This window comes from Octopus bimaculoides, chromosome 4 (genome assembly GCF_046866305.1).
Source record: "Octopus bimaculoides isolate indiv1 chromosome 4, ASM4686630v1, whole genome shotgun sequence".
Lineage (NCBI taxonomy): Eukaryota > Metazoa > Mollusca > Cephalopoda > Octopoda > Octopodidae > Octopus > Octopus bimaculoides.
The window spans coordinates 26,054,469-26,063,950 of NC_142931.1; the positions used below are offsets into that span (position 1 = coordinate 26,054,469).

Genomic DNA, 9,482 nt, shown 5'->3' on the forward strand with positions numbered 1-9,482 from the left:
GATATCACTACAAACATATATCTATCCTATACGCAGTTATGCACCTATATTGTAATCATTTATAGTCTTATATCGACTGAAGAGGTTTTAATCTTTGTTGTCAGTCTTGTCGGCTGTAAGTATACTGCGGACATCAATTTTCAAAGCTCTCATACAACTGCGCTGGACGCTTGAAAGACGCTAGCGGCAACCGAACCTGCTTGGTAATTATTATTTACTGATCGTGTAGCTGTTTTCTTACACATTCATCGTCGAGAAGTTTGTTAATGGTACAAAAGCAGTTCTGATTTTAAAAGATTGAGATAAATTATACCCACTGTTTAAAAGTTGATAGAACGCAATGACCAAATTAAAACGCGCGGATATAAAAGCTAGTGGTGGTCAATATGCAGTGGGTCGAGTGCATTTATTTATTTTCTACATCATATTCACTCAGTAACTGACTGCATAGTATCTGTTAATTGATCTACGACAGTGGTTGTGACGGTAACTTTTCAATGAACATAGACAAATCTAGATATATTAGAAACTATAGCTACTTCTATCATGTTTTAAGAGAAAACCACTTTTTCCCTTATCATTATATATTTTTTTAAAGCCGCGTACACATCCCCCACTATTGCTTAACGACCGGTATTGGTGTGTTTACGTCTCCGTAACGTAGTGGTTCAGCCAAAAAAAGAACGATAGAATAAGTACCAGGCTTTTAAAAGAAATAGGTACTGGAGTCGATCTGTTCAACTAAAATTCTTCAATGCGGTACCCCAGCACAGTGCACCTGAGCACTGTATACAACAATTTCATTATATTATTATAAGTAAATAAGGCGACAAGCTGTCAGAAACGTTAGCACGCCAGGCGAAATACTTAGCGGTTTTGCGTTCTGAGTTCAAATTCCGCCGAGGTCAACTTTGCCTTTCATCCTTTCGGGGCTGAGAAGTTTTACGTAATGGGGTTGATCTAATCGACTGGCTCCCTCCCCCAAAATTTCGTGCCTTGTGCCTAGAGTAGAAAAGATTATTATAAGTAAATGAACCGGTTATAATTACATTTATCGAATTCAGAAAACGAAGAGAAGATAAAAGAGTTTTCCACAACACGGACAATTGCAACTTGCAAATGCTATAATATTATCAAGTAACATTTGTGTCTCCCACATAAAAGGTCTATCGTGAAATAGTCGAGATCGTATTCCCTGGGCATAAGAACTTATCCGAATATACAAGCTTCACTAATTTTTACCGACGAAAACCACCCCTTGATTCTTGGGCTTATTTTTTCACTTTACTTTCTCCCCCACCCCATTATAACTATTATAACCTATCTAGGGGAGATAAGTATTAAACTATTTGACCTACAACCTATTGTGTTGGAAGTGCCACGACACATTAACATGGTTTTATTATCTTAACTACGAAGTGGTTAACAGGTTTACAACATATCAACTCATGGTTTACAATTCATTTCTAACTGCGGGAATGTCTAACTCGGTGTAAATCAAAATATTCCAGAGATCTTCACTCGAAGAACACTCTTCTTGGTTTTCCCGCCAATATTTGGATCTGATACATGTCGACGAAAGATGCGCACCATATGCGTGAATATATGCATATTCTGACAGACAAGAAATTTAGCCCATTCCTTATAATCTCTCTGATGAACCAGGGTGATTCCCTGATGAAATTCGGATCCGAATAAGCGATAAGCTGACAGGCGAAATTTAATAATAAATGTAATTCATATATTTATTTTGAAAGTATCACGGCTGTTGATTTCCAATTATTTTTTTCTTTTTTGGCGGGGCAAGGCATGAATAATGTGTGTGTGTGTGCTGTTCCGTAATGATAAGATCGACAAAAATGTACTCCATCTGATGAGAGGTCAATACTACTTAATAAACACAATATATGTTTTTATGTGCTACTATTAGTTTCATGCGCTAAGAGCATGCCAGACAGTATTTTAACACGTCTGGTGTCTTAGCACAATCATCAGGCACTGCCCACGTGGTATAACGAACTATTTTTAGTTCGTTATACCATGTGGTCAGTGCCTGATGATTGTGCTAGGACACTAGACGTGTTAAAAAATACTGTCTGGCATGCTCTCAGCGCATGAAACTAATAGTAGCTCATAAAAACATTATGTTTATTAAATTATATATATATATATACAGCTTCAAATGTATGTAATAAAATCTTAATTTAGATATTGTGATAAAGCGGCGAGCTGATAGAATCGTTACCGTACTGGGCAAAATGCTAAGTGGCATTTCGTCTACCTTTGCTCCCTGAGTCGACTTTACATTTTATCCTTTTCGGAGCTGATGTAATCGACTTAACACTACCTCGAAAATGCTGACCTTATGCCGAAATTTGAAACTAATTTAAAGATTGCGATTGTCATACTGCTTTCGGTAACATAAACAAGATATGTCGAACTGACTAAATTGATGATGTACCTTTCTGCCTATCAAATTCCCCCTCCTAGATATTGATCAACTCGAAGTTATTACTATGTAAAAGACAGTTGCCCAAGGTATTGTACAATAGAATCGAACTCGAAACTGCGTAGTTACAAAGCGAAGTTCTGAATTAATCAGCCATGTCTACGCTCGTGTTTACGTGAGGTTTATCTCGGAAAGTCAATCTAGCTGTGTTCAATAATCTTTTCTTGTAAGTGAAAGTGAAGCTGATAGTAAAATGAAAGTGAAAAGATTATTTTCTTTTAAACTGAAAGTTTATTTTGAAATTGTTTATGTATTGAAGAAATATCTGAACTTTTGAGGCGATAAACGCCTTTTAGAATCGTAGCGAACATAATTATCATGACAGAATGGAATTACTTCCTATGGGATATTTGCACCATAACAATTGATATTGAAATTACTATTAAGTTTCTGGCATCGTTGAGATTGATTAATAATTCAGTAGTGTGCTGTAATGAGCCGAAGTGTTTGGTGAATCGCCAAACATGTTCAGATGGAAAAGCTTGAAGGTGTTGTTCATGCAGGTATTATTGAAACATTAGACAACATTATTTCTTCTTGGTACCCCCACAGCCTCGCTTTGTGGAGCATATCTATTGGTGGATGGCAATCCATTGTAAAAAGAAATCTGCTATGCAGTAAAAGCAATAGTTATCTGATATAACTAGTTCAGAGTTCAGTTTCATTTATTTCCAAGTTTCCAGCTAATGTCGATTTTCTGCCCTGTTCGTTCTTTCATATTCTGGATATTTAAAACGAAATATTACCCTTTTTTCAAGTTACAGTTAAGGGAAGACACAAACCTAGTTATGTAAACCAACGAAATGATAGAATTATACAGCGCTCTCGCCAGTGGCAAACCAAGAGTTCTTTCTCAGCGTCCTGGAGCATGGATGCACTTAGCTCGCACATCTTAATTTAATTAACAACCATAATGTGCCAGATAAAATTTCCACCCTTTCATACTTGTATCCAGGGGTGACTACTCTACCTCGTCCCTTTCCTCTTGCTACGCCTCTGGCTCTTACCTCAAATAAATGGGTAGCTATTTCTGTCTTGGTGGATTAAACTAATGTGATATTTAACGAAGACTTTCTGTAAAAATATGAAATAAACTTTTTACAACATGGATATCAATTCTTTCCAAGAATTTTCTATGCCGACAAGAAACATTTTTTTTTTTTTTTGCACAAATCAAAGTACTCATTTAATCCTACCACCGAAGAAATTACATGAATGTAGCTAATTAAATGGTAAGCTGATATAGTATCCTGTATATTTTCTCAACGTTATTTACTGAAAAATTCGTTAGAACCTTTTCAAAAGGCTTACTCAGTATTATTTCAAAAGAAACTTGAAGATTATCCGCATAAATTGCTCATTTTTCTTAGAATAATCTTCACCCACAATATGATTGTTTTGTAGTTCTCGTAAAAATTCATAAGACGGATAAGCTCTGAGTATCCAACACCTTTATGTCTGTTCCCTATATTTTCAACCCGTGTTAAATCATCAAAATATTGATCTCTCTTAATATAAAGGAACTTTTTTTCACAGTAGCTGCTGACCATTCATGCTAATCCACCGCCAACAATAGAGAACAGTTGCCATATTATATTCCATATCGGCTGACTCTGATGAACGTAAAGTTATATAATCAGATTGTCACCTAACACTCCATTGTATTCTTTACGCGAAACCGATTGATAAGATCAGCCGTGAAGGATATTTAATACTATACTTTACGGATATATGTATATATATATATATATATATATATATATATATATATATATATATATATATAAAGAGAGAGAGAGAGACAGACAGAAATAGGAATGGTTGTATGGTAAGAAGCTTACTTCCCTTACGCGAAACCGATTGATAAGATCAGCCGTGAAGGATATTTAATACTATACTTTTCGGATATATATATATATATATATATATATATATATATATATATATATATATATATACACAGAGAGAGAGAGAGAGAGACAGACAGACAGACAGAAATAGGAATGGTTGTATGGTAAGAAGCTTACTTCCCAACTGCATTGTTCCGGGTTCAGTCCCACTGCGCGACACCTTGGGCAAATGTCTTCTAGTATAGCCTCGGGCCGACCAAAGTCTTGCGAGTGGATTTGGTAGACGGAAACTGAAAGAAGCCCGTCGTATATGTGCTTGTGTGTGTGTGTGTATTATGTATGTATTTGTGTGTCTGTGTTTGTCCCACCACCATCACTTGACAACCGATGTTGGTGTGTTTACGACCCCATAACTTAGCGGTTCGGCAAAAGAGACCGCTAGAATAAGTACTAGGCTTACAAAGAATAAGTGCTGGAGTCGATTTGTTCGACTAAAGGCAGTGCTCCAGCATGGCCGCAATCAAATGGCTGAAACAAGTAAACGAAAATGGCGGTCTGTTATCTCTAATCTAGCTTTTGGTGGCCTAGACGCGGTTAGAAGGGTCAAGTGGCAAAGACATTATTCTGCTTAGCGAAGGCATCTGGCAAATATAACTGCTGTCACTCACAGAAAAAACTATTGTTTACCGTGAGTGTTAAGTGAAATCTGGCGATCTAGAATCGAATCCACGCCATGCCTGCATGAACCACACACACACACACACACACACACACACACACACACACACACACACACACACACACACACACACACACATATATATATATATATATATATATATATATATATATATATATATATATATATATAAAGGAATACCAAAAATGAAACAAGAACGCAAAACATCCAGACAGACGATACAAAAAAAAACAAAAAACAAGGACGAGTCATTCGGAGTTTTCTTTCTTCAGTCGAGTTCCAGATTAGCTTTGCAATTTCGGCTGGTTATACTCGAGATTGCTCCAATTTGGCCAGCCCCAAGGAAAAACTAAGCTAAGAGCACTAGATTCCTTGGAAGAAAGCAGCGAATGTATACGAAAACAAGGACGGGAAAAAAACGAAGAAATGGTACACAAATACAAATGCAAATAAAGGACATAACAACTGGTGTCTTTCGACTAAGGAGAAATAATAGGAGATGACAGGCATAGGGAGGAATATAGATGTTGCACGGATGGTAGTCGAACCAATAAAGAAAGGTCAGGCTTGGCCGAACACCGGTCACGTGGAGATAGAAGAGAGAGAGGTAGAGGCAGTAGGATTAGAAGAATTAGGGAGGGACGAGAAAAAAAGAAAAAGGACAGAGTGAAGTGAAAGAGGAGGGAAGGTGATGATGAAGAGAAAGCCAAGAAATGTGATATATCCCATGCAAATATTTAGAAACAGATTTTTATCTGAACAATTGTGATAATAATTCAATCAACCTCGGTTACATTAGAGCTGTTTAACAGATTCCATAACATGAAATATTGCAAGTGAGCCATAAAGCGACGAGGTAGCAGAACCGTTAGCACATCGGACAAAATGTTTAGCGGCATTTCTTCCGGCTCTTTACATTCTGTGTTTAAATTCCGCCGAGGTCGATTTCGCCTTTCATCCTTTCGGGAGTTGAAAAATAAGTACCAGTCAAGTACCGGTGTTTATTTTCCAAATGAGATTGTTTTCTACAAACAGGCATCAAACGTGACATACTTCAGCCATATACTCACGCATATATCAAATACTGCTTTCTAATATCGGCACAAGGCCTCAAGTTTGGATGGTGGATATAGTCGATTAAATTGTCCAGTACTTTATTTTATCGACAATAAAAGGATTAGAATCAAATTTCACTTTGTTGAGATCTGAACTTAGAACGTAAAGAGCCAAAATATATATCACAAAGCATTTTATTCGATTCTCTACCGATTCTCCAAATCTACCTAGTTACTGAATTCATCCAATATCCTTATCTATTAACAATCGGGTTACCATGTCATGTACATTTTGACATCGGTTTTCCACTCAATGTAATCATTCAAATTAACATGATCCTACATTGCATCCTGTCGCTGTCATGAGTGGGTTCTTTTTTTTTTTTTTTTTTTTGCAGTATTTCTTCTTGTCTCAGGAATCTGAATAGTTTGATCTTATTTTATTGCGGATAACATAAACTGAAAATGGATTATTGCATAGTAAAACCCGTAAATTACTGAGTGGAATACGGATTCTTTCCTCGGTGATTTTATATATTAGGTTGTCAGATAAATTCATTCTTTATCATTTATTTATTTTTTAAATCCTTGGATCTTTCTGATTTGGCGGGCACCATTTTTTATTTATGTTTTATTTAATGTGTTTTCTACCGAAACACTTTAAAACTTCGTATACTTGTATATTTTGTCCGTGTTTTTTTAATTAATACGAAAAATATTTTTATCATAGTTGTTTTCTGTAGTTGTTTCATTCCTCTATAACTTTATTTAGCGTTTTTTGAGATTAGAATAAATTTTACCTCTTTTCAGACATATGACGATGGAGTGCCAAGAAGAAAAAAGAAAACAAAAAAGCGAACGAATTTATCTGACAAGCCAATATCTTCTATCCCAGGTGCAGACCATCATTCTATCTCTCTCTCAGCCCGAATCGTTGGCACATCTATTTTAAAGTCTTCTTAACTTTTTTTAATAATCATTTTCTTCGAGATTTCCCAATTAATCTGTAAGTAAGTGCAAATGTTGTCTCTTCCCGTACACAAACAAGAAATTTACTAACTTACCTACGTTCGCTCTTAAACCACTCACCTGCTTGATAAATACACTTTCATCCTCAACAAGGAATTTGTTCTTTATCTTTCCAGTTCTAGTTACTTCGTTTTTTTTTTGTTTTTTTTCTTAATACTATTTTTACACAAATTCAACTCGTCTAGTCTTGTTCATTTTAAACATCTTAACTATAGCTAGTTTTACACTCAGATACTAGAAAAACGACTCTGTCTAATTAACAAATCTATTGTCTAGTAATGTGACGGGGCGTGGGTGGTCTAGTGGTTAGCGTATTCGGTTCATAATCTTACGGTCGTGAGTTCAATTCCTGGACAGGCGAAGAGAGAGAGGCTGATGGTTTGCTGTCGTTCATTGACGAGTATTCAGTTCTTCGATCAACTAAATTACCTCATTCTGAATTAACGACTAAGTGGCCGAGCATTTCAAAGACACTTGTACTCTTAACGTAATTCTCAAACAGCATGTGTGCCAAGACTCTACTTTTGACCTAAAGGTATAGTACATCTGCCAACATGTTTCACTTCCAAGGTAAGGCTCAACCTGATGCTATAGAAAATGACATTTACCCAAGACTGAACTTGGAATCTCGTTGCTGCGAAGTGAACTTCTTAAATATTTGTCTATACTGCGCGTACACACACACACACATAATTTACTTTATCAACCACAGAAGAAATCCTCAGCAGAAGCAACATGACGGATGTACATTTTAGGCTGAAGAATTAATTGAGCAATGATCAACGCTGAAAATGACAAGATGATAGATCACTATCACCTAGTTCCAAAATTGAACTACTGTTAACATCTATAACATCATGGTGACCATGTGTAAGTAAACTATTTAATATGACTGATCTGAAATATATAAGTGCAAAGATAAGTACGAAAAGTACAACACAAAGACGAGGGAAAATAAACCCAGAGTCAGTATTAGTTTGGCACTCAGAAAATGGCGGGGAAAAGGAAATGTCTTTAATATTTCGATTACACACTCTTCTTCTAAAAAATATAAAAGATATGGAAAGAAAAGATCGGAAAACTGAAGAGCCTTTCCATAGACATTTATTTTTGTGAAAGCAAATATACTTTGATTTTTCATAAAATATTTTGAGAGCAATTCAATAGGTAGAGGAGGTAAGATTTCTGAAAGTGACCACCTAAAGTAAGTGCAAATGTTGTCTCTTCCCGTACACCAACAAGAAATTTACTAACTTATCTACGCCTACTCTTAAACCACTCACCTGCTATAAGTAACTAAAATTATTGGGAATTTAAAACAAACGTCGAGTACGATGTATAGTTAACAAAGGTTTCAACACAACGTAAATAAAAAGAATGTTTCAGCTGCTTTGGTTATGATGTCTATATACCATATAAGAATATCGCAATAATGCATAACCGATTAGTCATTTATTGTATCGTGTATTTCGGGACTAACCATGAAAGATACAGCTTTTTGTAACCAATAAAAAGTGCTAACCCAGAAAGTCTTTGTAAAAAGTTTCCATAATGCCGTTGTCTTCTTTTTCAAGAGTAAAGTAGAATGGAACAATTTAGAGCGATTTGGTATGTGATAAAGCAACTTGCCGACCGTTTTGAAGTAGTGAAGTAGGAAGTGGAAAGTGTAACTAACTGTACATTTCCCACATTTACTGCAAACTGCCGGCAAGTTGCTTACCACTCGCATATCCTGAATCACTCAAAATTGCCATTCACTATTCTTCTGTGAATAGCAAATTGGGAATAATGGCCAGTAGAGATCCATTAGCGAGAATTCCTTTTAATAGCTTTGAAAGATATAACGTTATATAAATTTCAGGAAACAAAAACAAACCACAACGCAAACGCATTTGTTTGCTGGAAAACGCTTAAATGAGTTAATAAAGAACAATTGTAAGTTGCATGGCAGAAGAGCTAGGAATCATGGTTCGAGCAAACGCGATTATACAAATTAGTTTAGCGCAGCATATTCGTAATTGCAAGTTTAGTATTATTCCCTTATTTAAAAGCTGAACATATTGATTACTTATAATCGAGACAATGCTATAATATTTAGGGGGAAGGCAGTCAATTCAATGTGAATCCCTTTCTGTATCTATTATTTGTACATATGTTATCGATTTCAAAAGGGTGAGAAGTTAAGTAAACAACAACAGAATTTGAACATTTGAACACAACACTTTACCAGCTATATTGTGCCAGCTACAACCCTCCAAAAATATTTAGATTACTTAAAAATTCTAAGGTCTAAAATAAATTATGGAACTTGATTAAAAAGAATATTTTTCTGTAACTTT

At 35.6% G+C, this 9,482-nt stretch overlaps 1 long non-coding RNA gene across 1 annotated transcript; it reads left to right on the forward strand.

The window, feature by feature from the left end:
* Positions 1–66: 66 nt before the first annotated feature.
* On the forward strand, positions 67–7,106 carry LOC149135994 (uncharacterized). Its single transcript, XR_016241439.1, has 2 exons — positions 67–203; positions 6,925–7,106. It is a non-coding gene; the product is annotated as an uncharacterized LOC149135994 (long non-coding RNA).
* Positions 7,107–9,482: the final 2,376 nt, after the last annotated feature.